General features: G+C 46.7%; 1 long non-coding RNA gene across 3 annotated transcripts; it reads right to left on the reverse strand.

Annotated features, from left to right (window-relative positions):
* Positions 1-3,429: 3,429 nt before the first annotated feature.
* Positions 3,430-20,040, reverse strand: LOC103349688 (uncharacterized). 3 transcript variants are annotated; one of them, XR_011388789.1, is made up of 3 exons: positions 19,218-19,655; positions 5,575-13,426; positions 3,430-4,861 (listed from the first exon to the last, which is right to left on the reverse strand). It is a non-coding gene; the product is annotated as an uncharacterized lncRNA (long non-coding RNA). The 3 variants fall into 3 exon arrangements; XR_011388790.1 differs by lacking the exon at positions 3,430-4,861 and adding an exon at positions 4,868-5,000; XR_517843.4 differs by lacking the exon at positions 3,430-4,861 and having other exon boundaries at positions 13,039-13,426; positions 19,218-20,040.
* Positions 20,041-20,219: the final 179 nt, after the last annotated feature.

A 20,219-nucleotide genomic window follows, 5' to 3' on the forward strand; every position in this document is an offset into this window, starting at 1 on the left:
TTGGCTAAGGCTTTGATGATGTGTTCTAAGAAGCTTGTTCTCTTTTTTCTTTTCTTCTTTAAAAGGGGGCACGTTTCCTCGAGGTTATTGAGAGCACTAGGGTTTCTTTCCTACATGAGAAATGCAGCTGGAGCATTTCTCCCTGTTTGGAAGTGTTCCTGGGTCAGCTTTAGCATGGCTGTAACTTGTCGGTGCCATAGCTGCCTCCTGATTGTGCACTGCTTCCTGTGGCGACTTATATGTTAGCACCGGTGTTCATCAAGCATGGGAGTGTTCTTAGGATGATGTCTCCAGAGGGGTGTGTGTGTGTGTGTGAGAGAGAGAGAGAGAGAGAGGGAGAGAAAGAGGGAGGGAGAGAGAGACTACAGAACACCCCGTGCATATTCCAGAGCAGTAGAGGTCATTGGCTTTAGGACAGACCTGCCCAAGCTCCAGAAGGCGAGGGCCTGCACTGGATCGCTGGATTGCTTCCTCTGCTTGGCAAAGGAAACAAGTGTCCCTCCAAAACTCATCACGTCCCTGGAGCCAGCTTACCTGGGCTGGTTCCCTTCCACATCAGTGGAACCACCACTCCCCAAGGGCCTGAGTCCTCTCCTCTAATCTTCCACATCCAAGACCCAGGTTCCTGCATCTGGTGTGCGGATTGCCAACTCCCCAATAACCCCATATTCATGCATCTCTTCTAAGCCACAGCCAGCACTTCAGTTCTAACCCCTCACGTTTTGCCGTTGGCCCATTCTGAAGCCTTTGAACATGTCTTTTTCTTCCTCCCAGATCTGTCTCTTTTACCATCAAAGGGCTTGAGTCTCTTTTTGATTAAAGCCTTCTGACAACTCCCCCATCACCTTCAGGATAAAGGCTGAGCAGCCATATGTGACAGGCGAGACTGCAGAGTGTGGCTCCTGTGTGCCCAGCCCAGCCTCCCTCTTTGAAATCCCCAACTTGTTTGGCAAAGTGCAGGTCTCTTTGCCTTTGTTGGCACTGGTTCTTCTGTCCAGAAGTGCCTTCCTGTCGTCTCTGTTTAGGAAACTCATTTGTTCTTCTTCTTCTTTTTTTTAATCTATTTATTTGAAAGGCAGAGTTACAGAGAGCAGAGAGCAGAGAGCAAGAGAGTGAGAGAGAGAGAAAGACAAAGAGAGAGAGAAAGGTCTTCTAACCACTGGTTCACTCCCCAGTTGGCTGCAATGGCCAGAGCTGGGCCAATCTGAAGCCAGGAGCCAGGAGCTTCTTCTGGATCTCCAGTGCGGGTGCAGGGGCCCAAGGACTCAGGCCATCTTCTGCTGCTTTCCCAGGTCATAGCAGAGAGCTGGATCAGAAGTGGAGCAACCGGGACTCAAACCGGCGCCCATATGGGATGCCGGTGCTGCAGGCGGTGGCTTTACCTGCTATGCCACAGTGCCAGCCACCCCCCCATCATTTGTTCTTTAAGCCTTTGCTCCAGGGCTTTGCTTTAGAGTGGATGATAATAAAAACATATTTAGCAGTTGATCTGTGGGTTCTGCGTAAAGAGGACAGGTGCCACGGAGAACTTCTCATTTGGCTTTGCCTCAAATATGTCAGGTAACTGTCATCTGGTTTACATCCTTTGTGCCACTACCATTCACATGGAGGCAAACATTATGCACCCTGTATTATTCAGCAAACACTTAACATACTGTGACTTTTGTTCCAGACTCTGCTGAAAAGCAAATATCATACTAAAGTGAGTTACATGAATTTGTTTTGTTTCTTGGTACTTTAGCAGTTATGCTTACAGTATTTTATAGGCGGTTAAGTGTGAATTGGCATTATGTATGAAAATGTATATACCTCAATTAAAACACACTTCATTGTTAAAAAATGCTAACAATTGTGGATGGTGCTGTGGTGCAGCAGGTTAAGCTGCCTGCAAAGATGACATCCGGTATGAGAGCTAATTTGAGTCCTGACTGCTCCACTTGTGATCCAGCTTCTTGCTAGTGCACCTGGAAAGGCAGCAGATGATGGCCCAACTGCTTGAGCCTTTGCACTATGTGGAGGAACCCAATGGAGTTCCTTGCTCCTGGTTTCATCGTGAACCTGCCCTGGCCATTGTGCCGTTGTGGCCATTTGGGGAGGAAGCCAGAGGATGGAAGATCTCTGCCCCCTTCTCTCTCTCTCTCACTCTCCCACCCCCTTCTCTTTTTAACTCTGCCTTTCAAATAAATAAATAGATAACATTTTTTAAATAAGCAGCTGGAAAAATGGTGCCAATAGATTTGTTCAGTGTGGACAAACTTTCCATTTGTAAAAATATACCATCTGAAAACAGCAATGAAATAAAACACAATAAAATAAGATATGCCTTGTGGGGAACAACCCGGACTGGACTGTTGCTGGAATTGGGACTTGTTCTGTGCATCTGCTCTCCCACAATGTGGCGCTGGGAGAGAAGAAAACAGCTTCTACACAGCTGCCTCCAGTTCAGCCAATGAGCTGTAGGACTTGCTCCTGATTGGAGGAGAGCAGCGTGCTCGGCGTGTGGGCAGCCGAGTTGGGATTGGTGGAGGAGGACTATAAAGGAGGAGAGAGACGGCATGCACCAGGAACATCTAAGAGGAACATCTAAGGGGAACACCTGTGCAGCCCCCGAGAGAGCCGGCCGGTGGTGTGCCGCTCCCCTGCGGAAGTGGGGAATGTGGCCAGGGGGAACTGCCCTTCCACGGAGGTGGAAGGGACAGCAGCCAACCCGGGAAGAACCAGCAGCAAACCCGGGAAGGGCCGAGCAGACGAAAGAACAGCGCAGGGTCCTGTGTCGTTCCTCCACGAAGAGGGGGAGCGACAATGCCTGTCATTGGTTTTTCTGTTTCAACCTTGGCTGGATTACAGGTATCTGTGAATGAATGACTGTCTCCTTCCCTCGTGGGACTTACAGTCTAGTCAGATAGCACTTGTTTCTCCTGATGCGATTACTTTCTGCAAGACTACGGGCTTCTTGGAGAGTGCATATCAATTCTCTCATTTTGGTGTCTTTGACCTTGTCCTGCGTGGTGTCCAGCCTGCAGCATGCTCAGTTGGTGTCTGGCCGGGATGCCCAGTGTGTGGGCTCATAGTTCAGGGTGTCAAGGTGCCCATAGAACTCAAGGGCTGAAGAGATGTTGGCAACAATGCGTATCTGTGAAGATAAAACCCCACAGGACCAGTGCACTTGCACTTGTTGTCCCTCCTAATGCAGCGTTTTCCCTTCTAGTTCTTTTTTGAATGGAATCCTGTCACCCACTCATTGGTTTTATGTAGCTCCCATTGAATAGAGCTCATTGGGAATTGTGCCGATTAGATTAGTTAAAAACTCAGAATGTGGGCAGTTTTTGAAATGTTAATTAAAAGTTATCAGGCTGCATTTGTGACTTGAAACCCCTTTCCCCCCCCTCCCTGTCTTTGGAATTTACTTTCCAGAGGAGATGGTTTTTAAAAAGGTAGCTGCCACGGATAGGAGCATCTTGTCTTAAAAACGTCTTCAGGACCCTGCAGTGAAATGACAGTGTCGTGTGTCCCCTTGCACTTTGAAGGGTGTCAATCGGGGCTGGAGAGGATGCAGCTGGCCCCCAGGTGACAGCCGGCAGCTGCTTCTCTGCAGGTGGCGCGTTCGGATGGTGCAAGTAGAACGCCTCCCTACTCCTGCAGGTCAGGAGAGGATCTCACAGGGTCTGGGAGCTGTTTGGGCCTCTGTGGCCTGCGCACCTATCATCACACTGCACTCGTCATCATGCCTGCCTGCAAGGAGCCCCAGGAACCTTCAGAGGGCAGACAACAGCGAGTGTAAAGCCCCCAGACTCCACCTCCACCCCCTGCTACCTTCCTCTGGAATCGTCCACCCAGGCCCTCAACGCTGGTGCTTGCAGTAGAGTGTGACTTTCTGGGCCTGGTGCCAGGGACTCACACAGGACCCTATTCAGCCCTAACTGCGTCCCCTCCTGGTGTCTGGGGGAGGGGGCAGCCCAGCAGTGCTGCCTGAGAGACTGGAGTGGGAGCTTGCGTGGGCTCCCCCAGGGCAGGCCCAGGCGAGAGCTAGGAGGCTGCTCCGACAAATGGCCCCATTGTATCTGGCCCGGGAGAGTGCAGCGAAGAACTCTTGCTGGAGGAGCCCCAGTGTGTTCGTAGGGTTTGATCCCAGGGAACCCGGGGAAGCCAGGTGGTGAGCATGTGCCGGGGCCACGGCTGGGGCCACGGGCTGGCCATGTGCTTTGAGTTTCGGCTTCCTTTCTTTTTCTGAAGGTGGTTGGTTGATTCATACAAAGTGCTTAACGATCCCTGCCATGCGCACTGCGAGGGGGGATCTGATCCCCTTTGATGTGCGGGGGCTTTTTCAGAGGTTCCAAAAAAACAGTTCAAAAGGTTTACTTTGGACACCACACCTCCAGCACATGTCAAAGTCAAGGCCAGGCTCCCCAGGCAGTGCGCTGGAGAAAACATTGTGTGCTGCAGAAACATTTCTCTTCCCTGAGAACAGGCTTTCTGACTTCAGACTGTCCTGATGGCAGAAAGAGGAGAAGTAAGCAAAAGAAAATAAATAAGCTCAGAGGGCTTTTTTTTTTTTTTCGAACGTCCAGGGAGGCAGGGGTGTGCTGGGGCCCCCCAGCCCTGTTGAAATCGGGTGGTGAGAGCGATGATTTGTCTGCAGTGGCTGGTCTCCCCTCTTAGTGTTCAGACCTCAGCTACATCTGAGGGAAATACAGGCAGAGAAAGCCATCTGGCCATCCCTTGTGGGTCAGATCACAGTCCTGCCTGGGTTTGTTTTCGGTTCAACGGTGCTGTCCTCTCTGTCGCCGCTCCTCCACTGTGTGTGTGACTTTGGGTTGGCTGGGCAAGCATGGGGGTGCAGGGTGCTGGGAAGGAGGCAGGACTGGGGGCACAGGAAAGGAAAAGCTGAGACTTGCAGCGAAATAATTCATGGTGCTTCACTGTTCCGAGGGGTTCCTTGCCCTCCCTGTCCCCGAGGTGTGGGCAAGGGGTGGGATGGGCTGGGAGTTCCGCCAGAATCGCTAGAGAAAAGCAAAGCAGAACCGTGTCTGATCATGGCCGTGGCTGTGGCCTTGGGGCAGGGGTCTGGGGAAGGAATTTCTTCTTTCCCTTGCTGTCTATCTCTCAGGAGCTCTGGAGGCCCTTAGAGGAGTCATTTTTCTGTTTTGTGGGCAGATTCCCCATTGTCTCTGCGTTGACAAAACTGCCACGCTCCAGAGAGGGGATGGCTGGTGGAATCCAGATGTCCTAATTCTTTCTAAATTAAGGCCAACACTGGCTCAGCATGGCCCAGAGAGCAGGATCCGGGGTGTTTGCTAGTCCGGGAGAAGGAACGAGATGCCAAATCTCCCACAGCTCCGTCACCCATGCCAGTCACACAGTGTGACTGCCCCAGCAGCCCCCAGCTGCCTTACCAAAGCTGGCATCTCTGAAATACCACCCAAGGGGCTTTACACAGCTTTGTGGGAGTCTCCTGGGGCCAGCTCTACAGAGAAATCAGCAAATTACAGGTACATGGAGCTGTATTCTGTGTTTCCTGCAACATGTCCCTCTTCAGTCCCTGTTCATAGGTGTCCCTCCATCTTGGTCACTGACCGGTTCCACAGGTCTCCTCCCTCTGGTACAGCTGAGAATAACCCCCGGGTATCCCCCGAGTCTTTGGATTAGCAGTCCGGCGCCTTAACCACTCGGCCACTTTGCAATTCCTTCCCCCGAGTCTTTGTTGAGCTGAGCTCCGTCTACTGTCCCGCTGGTGGAAGAATTCCATGAACTGTTCCTTGTCTTCTGTGGGTCTGTATCCGTGGAGACCCCTCTGATTTCAGAGCGCTCTGCTCCTCCGTGTGGGTCTTGGCAGCGCTCTGTGTTTTCTGAAATCTGTCCTTCTCAGGGGAGGTCGGTCTCCACCCAGGCAGGGTCACGTTCTGTCGTTCTGTGTCCTCTTCCGGCAGCCCCTCCCTGCTCGACGCCCTTGGTTCTCACTTGCCTTCTAGAACACACGCCAGCATTCTTTAAGTGTCCGTTTCTGATTGAGCTGGCGGTGCTATCCTCCTGTTGAGGTGTGCTGGGTCAAGCGCTGCGAGGTGTTTATCAGTTAACACACAGAGGAGCCCCGCCTGGAACCCCGTCTTTACACATGAAAATACCATCTCTTAGCAAGTTAGACTCGTAGGAAGTGGTTGAGAAGCTCCACGAACACAACATCAGATTCTCTTTTCTAAGCCACCCTCCAGTTCCTACACTTGGATGTTCCTCTAGTGCCCCACGTAACCAGCATGGAGAGGTACTGAATCCCAAGTGATACTGAGTCTAGTTCATGCAGGTGCGCCTTATTTAATCTCAGTGGACCCTGTAGATGAACATCGTCCTTCCCATCAGTGAGCAATGAGGCAACTCATTAGTCTAAAGAATCAGGTCTAGACTTACTTGCCGACAACACAGAGTGAGATCAGGCTCTGTTCCTCTGCCTTGTGTCAGTCTGGCTTCTGAGCTTGCTCGTGCCTCCTTACCTTTTCCTTGCCTACTTCGGTACTGGGCATCCAGGCCAATTTACTGCGTTTCCCTGGCTCCTGGAAAGTAGTCTTCCAGCTTGAGGCACCACATGGACTAGGACAGCGACAAAGGAAGACTTGAGAGATTATCTCCAAAACTATCAGTGCAATGGGCTGGGCGCATTTCCACGTAGTCTAGGACCAGTGAGGGGAGGGCATGTTCCTAAAGTCTAAGGAATGAGAACTTGGATAGTCATACTGGGACCACTGCAAAACTGGACAGTTTGAGGGAGAGGGAGTATCAGTGATTGCAGGAAGGGAAAATGGATTTCAATGGCACAAAAATCTCGTTTCGAATTGGGAGGCCTCTTGGCTTAGAACAGTGTCGCTGATGGAGATCCAGGAGGCCTGCCTTACCTTTGCCCATTAACTATGGGCAATGTGCATCAGCGTATTTTATCATCTGTTTGGGCTCCATGGCTAGACGCTAAACTTCTCGAGGGCAGGATACTGTCACATAAACCTTAGTGCTCAGCAGGAGTGCTTCGGATGGAGCAGACACTCAGAGACAGTAATTGATCAATGAGTCCATCGACGTGTGATTAAACACTCAGTTGAGTGTTTAGGTGTCTGCCTGCCACTTGTACTCTAAGTTGAACATCTTGAACCCCTGTATTTGTTAGAGCATATGCCAAAGTGTTAAAACAGAAATACCGCCAAAATATAGTGATGTAAACAGAATTGGGGGGCTGGTGCTGTGGCGTAGTGGATTAAAGCCCTGGCCTGAAGTGCTGGCATCCCATATGGGTGCTAGTTCTAGTCCCAGCTGCTCCACTTCCGACCCAGCTTTCTGCTTTGGTGTGTGAAAACAGTACAGGATGGCCCGAGTCCTTGGGCCCCTGTACCCACGTGGGAGACCCGGAAGAGGCTCCTGACTCCTGGCTTTGGATTGGCACAGCTCTGACCGTTGCGACCATCTGGGGAGTGAACCAGTGGATGGAAGACCTCTCTCTCTGTCTCTACCTCTCTCTGTAACTCTGTCTTTCAAATAAAAAACAAAACAAAACAAACAAAAAGAATTGGAATTCCTTTTTGTTGCTGTTGTTATTTTTTTCTATTCTTTTATTTATTTATTTATTTTTATTTGACAGGTAGAGTTATAGAAAGTAAGAGAGAGGGAGACAGAGAGAAAGGTCTTACTTCCATTGGTTCACCCTCTAATGGCCACTATGGCCAGCGCTGCGCCACTGCGAAGCCAGGAACCAGGTGTTTCCTCCTGGTCTCCCATGGGGTGCAGGGCCCAAGCACTTGGGCCATCCTCCACTGCCCTCCTGGGCCACAGCAGAGAGCTGGACTGGAAGAGGAGCAACTGGAACTAGAACCCGGCACCTGTTGTTATTAAAGGTTATTTATTTGAAAGTCAGAGTTACAGAGAGAGAGATCTTCCATCTGCTAGTTCACTCCCCAGTTGGCTGCAACAGCTAGGTCTGGTCCAGGCCTAAGCCAGGAGTTTTTTCTGGGTTTTCTATGTGGGTAGAGGGGCCTAAGCACTTGGGTCATCTTCCTTTGCTTTTCTCAGGCCGTTAGCAGGGAGCTGGATTGAAGTACAGCAGCCAGGACAAGAACCAGCACCTATTTGGGGTACCAGCATCACAATCAGTGGCTTAACCCACTAATTAGGGCACAATGCTGGCCCTGGAATTCCTTTTTGATTATGTAACAGTCCAGGGGTTAGTGGACTGGAGCTGGATACAGGGCAAAGGCTACAGCTGTAGAGAGCAGGACAGAGGAAAAGCGCCAGGAGTGTGGCCTTGGATCCTTCCCCAGGGCCATGACCTAGAAGTGATATCACACACCCCATTGGCTACAGCTTGGTCACGTGGTTCTACCAAGCTGCAAGGGAGGCTGCGATCTGTAGGGCTTATGCCCAGGTACTGCTCAGGAGCTCTGTTATTAAAAGTGGTAGAAATGGATGTTAGTGGGGTCCGTAGCCTCTGATGTAGTCCCTAAGGTAATTGTTCCCTAAGAGCCTCCCCATTCATCTGATTCAGTTGCAAAATCAATCTTGGGTGCAGTAGTTTTGCCTATTTTGATATGATGACTCACTTATAATTTCTGTGATTCCATGGTGAAATCTGGTTTTAAATGTGGGGGTCTGGAATTTGTATTTTAGTTTTTACATGAAAGATACTCACTTCTCTCTAAACCCAAAAGGGTCTGAAAAAGTTCACACGCTAGCAGATTCTTACAGATTTGGGAAGGGTGGAGCCTGAGTGTAGTGATGAGAGTGAGGAGGGGGAAGGGGCGGGGGAGGGGAGTTCGGAAGAGCTCTCCTGGGAATCAGAGTTCTCCTGGATTGGACAGTGGGCTCTACCACCGAGCAGCCATGCACTCACGATGCTTTACTGAACCTCAGCTCTCTTTCCTGCAAAATACAGAAAATAAGACCCTCTCCACTGCAGGATTGCTCCCAAGAATAAAAGAGGCAAAGCACCTGGTGCAGGGTCTAGTTTGTAGCAGTTGCTTAGTAAAACTTCCCTCTCTGCCTTCTTCCCTCCCTCTTCCTTCCTTTCAAAGGGGATTAGCATTGTCCTTGTCAGCAGGTGGAATGAGCCTTCTTAAATGTTCTGTGTGATTACCCATTAATACTCTTAACTCCTTCACAAGTAACTAAAGGGAACAAAATCCCAGGGCAGCTACGCCAGCCAGAGGAGCTGGGAACAAAGTTCAGACAGCTAACTGCATAGGAGAAGCTCCCTCTCTCTGCAGGGAACCCTCTCCAGTGGTGACCTGGAGCTGAGCCAGGGAACAGGTGGTGAGAGGCCGAGAACACGACACCCCAAGCCTTTGGAGGCCATGTGAGGAGGCTGAGGGCGACTGTTGTAACAGGGTAACAGGACCCCGTTGATGAAGGCTGGGGATGGGAGATGGAAAACATATGGCTTGGGTTTCCAGGCTGGCCCATCCATTGGCTGGTGGAGGACACGCAAGGCCAAGCATGGGCTCCCGGGTGCAGCTGGGAGCCAGGGCAGCACGGGTGCACTCCCAGGGGAGCTGGAAGGCTTCCCACAAGACTGCAGCCCAGGGTGGACTTTTTTTTTTCTGGGCAAACCTGAAGGGAGGAAGACGCAGTGGGAGACGGGGTGGATTTCTCCGTGAGGATGCCATTCCCATTTATAATGTCGGAGATCCTTGCCCTGTACTGGATGCCCCAGAGAACAGCACTGTGTGAGAAAACTCGTGTAAAAAGTGCTCTAACAAATGAATCTTGATATGAATGGAAGGGGAGAGGGAGAGGGAAAGGGGAGGGTTGCAGGTGGGAGGGAAGTTATGGGGGTAGACATTGTGATCCATAAGCTGTACTTTGGAAATTTATATTCATTAAATAAAAGTTAAAAAAAAAATTGTGGCAGAGAGTAGAAAGAATATGTTGATGCTATTTACCAGTTCCTAGTGAAGAAAAATTAAAAAAAAAAAAAGTGCTCTAACGTTAAGCTGTTCATCCCCGACCTGTTTCCCCAGAAGCATAAGCCCTGTCTCTTCCTGTGTCCCTTTGCTTATTCCGTTCCTCCTCTCCTTCTCTCCCTTCCTTCCTCCTCTATTCCTCCCTACCTTATTCCCTGCCCCCGCCCCGTCTCTTCCTTTCCCCCTCCTCGCCTGCCTCCCTTCAAGCCAACATTCATTCATGTAACCCTGATTTCTCGTCTTAAAACTTTGAGAGACCAACTGATACAGATTACAATTCTAATCAGAGATAGGCAATCAACCGCTAACTGATGGCCAAACATTTTTGTCTTTGTTCTCGCTGAGCCAAGTCTCTAGGGGCATTCTAGGCTAAGGCCCTGATCTGACAGCTCTAAGCTCTTGGTGCTCAGTGGGCTCAGTGGGGAACAGAGCAGCTGAGTACATTTTGTAAGCCACCTGTAACCCCATGGATGCTGGTAGTGCAGAGCTGTACCCAGAATGTGGATCCCCCTGCCTGGAGGCATATAAGAGCCACAGGGGGCTGGTATTGTGGTGTAACAGGTTAAGCCACCACCTGCAATGCAGGCATCACATATGGGTGCCAGTTTGAGTCCCAGCTGCTCCACTTTGGATCCAGATCCCTGCTAATGCACCTGGGAAGGCAGCAGAGGATGGCCCAAGTTCTTGGGCCCCTGCTACCTACTTGGGAGAACCCAGTGGAGTTCCAGGTTTCTGGCTTTGGCCTGGCCTAACCCCAGCTGTTTCGGCCACTTGGGGAGTAAACCAGCCACTGACTACAGTTAGAGCATTTGCGATCTTCAGTAACAATGGATAAACTGCCAACAGGCACCTGCAGTGTTCCAAATTGCGAATTGGAAGAGAGAGGAAAGGCCACTGGCACAGGATGGGATAGCAAGCTGCTATGGCACTAGTCCTGCTGGTCAATGGTGGAGGCTGTAGGAAATCCAGAGAGACGTTGTAATAGGCCTAGCTCCTCAGGTGTGGATTAAGTTAGCACCCAGGTATTTGGTCTGGTCTTCTTAGTGAAGTAAAACCACATATACTTGGTTCTGAGAAAACCAACCAGTAATCTGAGATGCCAACAGAAATTTATACAGAAGTCGTGAACCTGACCTTCTCTGGCCTCTCTGCTCTTCACTCACCTGCACTGGGGTCTCTGGTACAAGTACAAATATCTACCGCCTCTGGGTTCACTCCACTTATGGCTTGACACTTAAGTGCCTGTTTGTTAAAAATGCCACGTACTTGTGATAAAATATGGCCAAGGCTCCCAAAGCATATTTCCTATTGCCCTTTTGCCAACAAATATTGTTCACCTCTAACATCTCTCTCCAGAGGGCTCACACAGATGGTCAAATCTTGAAGAGACCTTAGGATTCATTTTCTAGTCTACTCTTCTCACTTTTAAAGATGAGGAAAGACAAGACCAAGACTTAAAGGGACTAGAACAACCATAGCTGGTCAGTGGCGACCTGATATAGAAGAACCCCATTTCCCATCACTCTTGTGCAAACATCCCCACGGAGCACAGTCCTGGTACATTGTGAATGGTGCTTGGAGTTGTGTTATAACCCCAGGTCTACTGCCCTTTCAAGGCCGTGCCCCTGGTACCACGTCCTTGCCTTCTCAGTCCTTTTTGAGATTGTCACTGCTAGGGATTGGATCCAGAATTTCTGTGTTTGAACTTGACCCTTGAGGGGAGGTTTGGAGGAGTAGGCTCACTAAATGATTAGAAGGTATGAATGGGCCGGCGCCGCGGCTCACTAGGCTAATCCTCCGCCTAGCGGCGCTGGCACACCGGGTTCTAGTCCCGGTCGGGGCGCTGGATTCTGTCCCGGTTGCCCCTCTTCCAGGCCAGCTCTCTGCTGTAGCCAGGGAGTGCAGTGGAGGATGGCCCAAGTGCTTGGGCCCTGCACCCCATGGGAAACCAGGAGAAGCACCTGGCTCCTGCCATCGGATCAGTGCGGTGCGCCGGCTACAGGGCGCCGGCCGTGGCGGTCATTGGAGGGTGAACCAACGGCAAAGGAAGACCTTTCCCTCTGTCTCTCTCTCTCACTGTCCACTCTGCCTGTCAAAAAAAAAAAAAAAAAAAAAAGTATGAATGGGGGCTGATGGCTGTCATGCAGCAGATTAAAGTCCCAGGCTTCAGTGCCGGCATCACATATGGGCGTAGGTTCTAGTCCCGGCTACTCCTCTTCCGATCCAGCTCTCTGCTGTGGCCTGGGAAAGCAGTAGAAGATGGCCCAAGTCCTTGGGCCCCTGCACTCTCCTGGGAGACCCAGAAGAAGCTCCTGGCTCCTGGCTTTGGGTTGACACAGCTCTGGCTGTTGCAGTCATTTGAGGACTGAACCAATGGAATGGAGGCCCTCTCTCTGTAACTCTTTCAAATAATTAAAATAAATCTTAAAAAAAGAGAAGATATGGATGAGATGACAGCCTTCATAAAAGGACCTGAGGGAGAAGTTCACTCTTTGTTTGCCCTTCTGCTTCTTCTGGCACAGAGGACGCTGTAGGAAGGCGCTGTCTTGGAAGTGGGAAGTGAGTTCTTCCCAGACACCCCGTCTGCCTGCACCTTGATCTTGGACTTCTCAGGGAAGAAAAAAATTCTATTACTAAGTCTAAGGTATTTTGTTATAGTAGCAGGAATAAACTAAGACAGTCGCTCAGTATCGCAGAGCCTGTGTGTCCTCGAAGTAAGAATCTCATCAATTTATAAGGTTGGCCTGACATTTAATAATGGGTGGCAAGTGTCATTTCTAATTTTAAAGCATTCTGCTGGTATAAGACGTGATGATATAAATATCCATCAGGTAACATCATCATTCCATCCCTCCCCCTTTTTTTTTCCTTTGGCCCGAAGCACCTTAATCCCTAGGTTGGCCTTAATTAATTTCAGGTGTATGACTAATATGCTAATGACATCCTTGTTCAGCCGGGGGGCCCTTCATTGTCCTCCAGCGTCTCTGAGCCAGTTGTGCTCTCAAGCTCAGCAGGGCTTTTCTGCAGATTGCTTCTCTTTATTAGACTTTGAAAATCTCCATTCCAATGAAAGATAAACCAAAGGACTGATCCTTATTGTTGCAAATTGATTCCAGAGACCTTTTAATAGGAAGCTCTGCTAGTGCGTGGAAAATGGCGTAAATTACAAAAATTCAAAGGAGCACGTGACTGCTTAGGAGCCCAACTATGGTTTAAAATCAGGAGAAGCCTGGTGTTAGCCTAAAATCAAGAGGGAGTCTTAGGAATGAATAAGGGTAGACAGGAGCCCTCCCTGGCAGGAGTTGGTGGAGTTTCTAGGATCCTGCGTGGCCAAGGATGAAGTGTGGTCTTTGACAAAGATACACTTTGAATCAGTTTATGTAATTGGGCTCATGTTGCCGAAACCCAACCTTTTCCTTTCCTGCAAACCTCCTCTTCCTGTCCACTCCGTGAGCAGAGTGGCTGGCTGTGTCTCTGGCTTTCTGTGAGGACAGCTGCAAGCAAAAGCGAAGAAGGAAATCAATACAAGTTCTTGATACAGGAGATTCTTTCCGAACGCAGCCCCAAATGCCCGCCCGCCTGTTACTGCGCTCTGTGAGCATTTTCTCATGTCTGGCTTGATGGATAATCTTTCCAACGTGGAGGAATACTTCAGGCTGGCAACAACTGGATCTTAGGCGTTAGAAAAGCTTGAAGAATTCATTTTTCAAACCTGCTGCAATGTGTTAATGACCAAAGGTTACACAAAACACCAAGTATGTGGGTCTCTTGATATGGAAAGTTAGTGAAAACACTTCATGCCATTTTCCATTTCTGTTCCAAGATCACATCTGTTTGGAACTGAACCGTAGCATGTGTGCTGGGGAACCTGTATGAAATTAACTTTTATAGCTGACTTTACAAGGAGGATCTTTTATTGTCTACAACTTGGCTGGAATTCAGGAAGTTCCCAAAATGATTTATCGTTATATGTGCCTATTCTATGGCGGCTGATGAAACTGATGTATTATTGAACATATGCAGTCATTCTGTCTCAAGACAAGAGATCATCTCAGCCTTTTATCCAAAAGGAGTGAAGAATTTACATTGTGGAGGGGAAAAAAGTTGGGTATTTTGTTCTAAGTGAAATAATTAGTTACAGGAGCAAACCATTTGTTGCCAGTCCTGTAATTCTTTTCTGTTTGCCAATCCAGGGGCGACTTATTAGAATCTTGAATATATTCTTTAAATAAATATTTAAGGTAATATTTCCCCTCAATAAATGTTTGATTCCATTCTCATAATATCTGAGATGATTAGTTCAGCTTATTATATCATGGTAATAAGAATCAAAAATCATGAATTTAAATTTATTTCATGTTACTTAATATATAACCCCTCCCCCAACTTAACCTCTTCCACTTGAACAGAGGGGCCCCTTTAGCCTGACCAGTCAGCTTCCATATGGTTGCAAGAAGAATTGGCCAAAAATGGTGGCTAATGCCATGAAGTTTCTCTCCACCAGGAGAAACCTGCAGGAGCATATTTTTCTACTGATGAACCAGGAGAATTTTACATACATACAAGAGAATACATTCAACAACAATATTTGATTAAATTAGAATATAGGGAAAAACAGACTAATTCTAGAATCTGCATTTATGGTGTATTAAACATTTAATACTCTGGAAAAATGTGGTGCTTCTGGATTTGATGTGTGCTCTCAGCCAGACAACTCACTGACACACCTCATTTCAGTTGGAAAGGGGTAGTCAAAATTGTGGGAATTTCAGGCGGATGTGAAAATGAAACCACAAAACTCCAGATCCTATAAAGCTGTGTTAGCTACTGAGAAAATTTAGATCCCATTTTCTAGTTTCAATGTCAATGAAAAACATTTGATTTATAGTGTCAGTGAGACATGAACAAAATAATCTCTAGTTATTATATACATTGTGAGTCATTTATAAGGCAATGTGTAGGTAGTTAACACAAATGAAATTAGATCCAATTGTTATTATTTTAAGATATCTATGTATTAATCTGAGATGCAAAGTTACAGAGTAGGGGGAGAGATTTTTCATTTGCTGATTCACCCCCTATATGGCTGCAACAACCAGAGTTAGGCCAGGCTGTAACCAGGAGCTTTATCCAGGTCTCCCAGGTGGGTGCAGAGTCCCAAGCCCTTTGGCCATCTTCTGCTGCTTTCCAGGACAGAGAGCTGGATTGAAGTGAAACAGCTTGGGGCTACAACCAGCACCCACACGGGATGCTGGCATTGCTGGCGATGGCTTAACCTGTCGTGCCATAGCACCAGCCCCTATTTTTTTTCACTTAGTAGTATAGATATACACTTTTTGGGAACAAAATTTGGAGCCTGCTTGGGAGATCTTGCATCATCCACATTAATTCCCTTTTATTCCAGAGGCCTTTTAATATTATCCCCCAGTTCTGGCATTAGGTTTCTATCTACAAGCTGAACATAAAACCAGATAGACTCCTTCGTTGCAGAAGTTATTTTCAGATTTGCTGTCCCTCACCTTAATCTATTAGCCTGAGAGTGTGACAGAGTTGCACATTAATAAACTCATTTCCCAAACAGGTGTGCTAGCTTTGAGTAGTGAAATCATCTTTCATAATGATGGACCAGCCCCGTAGCCCCAGTTAGTAATATCACAACAGTAGGATTCTGTACCAAGGTGGGTAAGGTGGACAAGGATGTCTCTGCACATTTTTAATTTGAGGCAAGAAGAGAACAATTCAAATATGAGCCCGTCTCACTGTCAGGTGCTTTGTCTCTTTGCCTAAAGGATAGCACATTTTCAAATGGCTTTGAAACAGTTGAAAGTGGGTAATGTTAATTTGGTGTAAAACTTCAAGTGGCATATTACTAATGCCAAAGAACAAAGCAATTGAGGATCTGGAAACTAATTACTAACAGCACTGTCACTACTTTATGTAAGTGTGAACAAGAATCATATGTTTCCTAGGGTGCATCCTTGTTGTGGTGCTTAGTCTCATTGGTGAAAGTGTGATAATGAGCAGCTAGCTGATCACTGAGAGCTGCTGTGGACTCCTCTTTTTTTTAATTATTTATTTTAAGGAATGTAAATTTCATAAGTACAACTTGAGGAATATAGTTATTCTTCCCACCATACCTGCCCTCCCACCCACACTCCCACCCCTCCTTCTAATCCCTCTCCCTTTTCCAGTCCCATTCTCCATTAGGATTCATGTTTAATTAACTTTGTACACAGAAGACCAACTTTATACTAACTGAAGATTTCAACAATTTGCACACACACACACAGAAGCTGTTTGAGAACTAGTTTAACAGTTAACTCTCATAATACAACTCAATGAGGACAGAGGTCCTATATGGGGAGTTAGTGTATAGTGACTCCTGTTGTTAATTTAATGATGCTCTTAAGTATAACATTCCGTGACCACCTGAGGCTCTTGACATGAGCTGCCTAGGCTATGGAAGCCTTTTGAATCCAAAAACTCTGTTAATATTTAGACAAGGCCATAAGCAAAGTGGAAGTTTTCTCCTCCCCTTAGAGAAAAGTACATCCTTCTTTGATGGCCACTTCTTTCTGTTGGGGTTTCCCTTACAGAGATCCTTCTTGTAGAACATTTTCGGCTTTCCATGCCTGAAATGCTCTCATGGTTTTTTTTAGCCAGACCAAGAAGCCATAAGGGCTGATTCTGAGGTCAGAATGTTACTTAAAGTGATCACCATTCTATGGATCTGCTGTGTGGACTGCTTCCCATGTTGGAACATTCTCTCCTTTTTAATTCTATCTATTATTATTATCAGACACTGATCCTATTTATATGATCAGTTTAACACTTAATCCTATCTATATGTTCACTTTAGCACTTAATATGATCCCTTTAACTTTTAGATGGCATTTTTACCACCCAGCTTAATGGGATTTGGGGTCCCATGACAAGTTTTTAAGTTGCACCCTTAGACTTCTAAGGGTGCAACTTAAAAACTTGTCATGGGACCCCAAAGTCTGTAGGAATGTATGCAGTACTATACAGTTTTACAGTTGCAAACTTCCTCCTCCCTCTCCTATTCTCACTCTTATTGTTTGCTGAGATCCATCCTCAATTGACTTTATACACATATGATTAACTCTATGTTAAGAGTTCAACAAATAGTATGAAAAAAAATTGAAAAAAATGAAACTGTTCCATGACAGTCAAGAAAAGGGCAGCTCAAGTCATCCCTTCTCGAGTGTCAATTTCTCTTCTACTTATTTTGTTTAAGGTGCTCTATTTGTTCTCACAGATCAGGAAAAACATATGGTATCTGTCCCTTTGGGACTAGCTTATTTCACTAAGTTTGATGTTTTGTGGATTCCTCTTATTAGCACGATTTTGTCCCCATGCCCAGAGGCCTTGGGGGCAGTGGACATTCTTTCAATAAGTGACATAAGTTAATCGTTGTTGTGATTTAAAAGCACCATCACAGACTTGAATTAGGAGACCCTGTTGTAACAATCTGAAGCTCCTGACACTGTGATCTGATGTTGCTGGCTGTTGAGACTACCACATGCAATGGGCTCTGCCCTCCTGAGGGCTCTAGGTCTTGTAGGTGAAATAGAATGAATAGATTATTAGTGAGAGTGGGGATTCTACATGAATTCACGGACTCGGAAGGAGATGGGGACTTTGCTGTTTGTTCAAATCAGAGGCTATGGGTACCTGGCTGATTCATTTTTTTTTTTTAAAAAGAATGTTTTATTCAAGCATCTTGAGAAGATTTATCTAATATAGTAGGGGGAAAAAAAAAACACTCCCAAAACTGGATAGTTGACTCAGAACTAGTTGTGTTACTTAAATGGTTTCCAGCTATTTCTTGAGTTGTAATAGGATATGTAGCAGCATACCTTCATGCTGAAGGAAAGATGAATTTTCTATGATTTTATGGCCATGATTGGTTTTAGTGTGAGTGCATGCAGTGTGACAGATGTAGATCAGAGCTCAGCACCAGGTCCTGGATGAAGACACATGGACTCTCCGTGCTGGCAGGGACCTGGGGTTCTTAGTCTGAGCCCCAGGGCTGTGTATCAGAGGACCAGCAGATTTGTATGTGCCCTTTCATGGGGATGCACCCAGTTACTACTAATCAGGAACAACATAAATGGTTTTGATCAAATTCTCAAACGGGTCTATCATCTCAAAAGCAATGAATTACGTTCTAATGAAGCTCATGGTACAGGGTGAGAAGCCAGGGTCTAGAGCGATGAGGTGGACTGGGTGTTAGAATACTTGTTTTATCTTAGGTTGCTGGCAGTCAAGTTCATCTGCGAGCTGGGATGCGATCAGCACAGTGTGGAATCTATTGGGCGAGCCTTGCCTGTTGGTTTGGGGTTGCCATCACTCCTAGATTGAAGTAGGTTTGTGATGTTCACTGTTTCCCACTTTACAGGTAGAACAAGACAATAAAAATTATGCAGAATGACCTGAAACTTGAACATTTGTGCGAGAAACCCTGAGTGTTGACTCTCTTGAGAAATTGCTCACAATGTATGTGTTTTATATTCCATATGTAACAGACAAACCTGGAAAGGGATTTTGGTTTTAAACTTGCAATAATAGTGAATGGTTCCCTCTGTGTGCAGGATCACTCTTTGCTTTTGCTTTGGATGTCACAAAGATTTTGAAATCAAAAGGGCTTCCATTTTACCTTTTTAGGAATATGGTATAATTTGTCTGCATGATTGCATTTTAATTAGCACTCCCATTGCCTATTTAAACATGCAGAGATATAAAACGAGCCAACCAAATAGGAAGAGATATAGCCAAGGTGTTTGCTACTGTGATGTTATTGAGCACTGCCTGGGGATAAAGCCTGAGCCAGAGTCAGGTTTAATAGTGTGAACTGGTTCAAAATAAATCCATTTGTATGCATAATATTTTACATAAGGGTTAAGCTGCTTTGGCAATTATTGATAATTATGCCTCTTTGCACAGCTCTGAGAATCTCTGAACATTCTCTGGGAGTAAACCAGCCATTCTCACAGTTAAAAATAAAAGAGTTTCATGGGTAGTATTTTTATATAAGTCTTGGGGGGCTAGGTGATGACCTTAGGGTGCATGGTGTTAGGGGCAGAGAGAGCAGGCAGAAGGGTGTAAGCCAAAAGCATGGACGTAATTTTGGAGGGAGCGTTTGTCTCTATGGCACACCATGAGACAGTGCTCAGCGTGGAGTGTGCTGCTGTTCCGAGAACACGTACAGCTCAGCATTCCCAGCTAGGCTGCTATGAGCCAAAGTAAAACACGGAAACTTACTCTTCTGGATCCAGCCCTGGAAGCCCTCGTGTCTCCCATTTTTCCGGCAAAGATCTTTGCAGGGTTAGCAGATGGAGTCTTAGCTGATTCCTTCAGCCTATTTGGTGGTGCTCTGAGGGGGTCCAGGGACCTGCAGTTCAGGCTGCTGGTCAGGTCGCTATATCATTCATTAATAGCTCTTAAAAGTAAGTAGACAGTTGATTTAGATAGTAATCTGAGTGTTTTATAAAATATAGTCATGTATGCACAGCAGTGTTTCAGTCAACAATAGAGCAAATATATGATACTGGTCCCAGAAGGCTACAAGGGACCTGGCAAGTTCCTGTCACCTAGTGACATCACAACCATTGTGACATCATAGTAAGAAGCATCACTGCCATGTTTGTGTGATGCTGGTGAAAACACTGCCAGTCCTAAGAGCAAAGCAGTACAGCTAGGTAGAGTATTTAGTACTAGATAATGATAAACCGCTCTGTTCCTGGTTTATTTACTATACTTTTTGTCTTTGCTTTAGAGTGTACTCCTTTTGCTCATAAAACCAAAGTTGACTGTAAAACAGTCTGCCAGGTGCACCTCATGCCTCTCCTGTTTCCTGGGTCTCTCACACACAGAGTGACTGGCCTGCACCACTGAAGTTTGTGTAAGAGCACCCTGCGATGTTTGTACAGCCATGAAATCAGCAAACGCCTTCTCACTGTGACTGCATCTTCTGTAAGATGTGTTCGACTAGGATACACTGGAATGAAATAAACCCTGCTCTTAGATCACACCATGACCAAACAACTCTAGAGGGCAAAAAAACCACATACTTCAAAAAGTTCATGGAAAATGTAGATTATGAATGAACCAAACCTAAAAGATGGAATTAGAAGGCGGGTTTTTTTTTTTTTTTTTTTTTTTTTTTTGGTGCAAAAAATTTTTGAAATCCAGGCATAGCTACTACATAATACACATTTTCCATGAACTTTTTGAAGCACCCTCATAGCCATGTAGTTTTGAAAG

Source organism: Oryctolagus cuniculus, chromosome 5 (genome assembly GCF_964237555.1).
Source record: "Oryctolagus cuniculus chromosome 5, mOryCun1.1, whole genome shotgun sequence".
Taxonomy (NCBI): Eukaryota; Metazoa; Chordata; class Mammalia; order Lagomorpha; family Leporidae; genus Oryctolagus; species Oryctolagus cuniculus.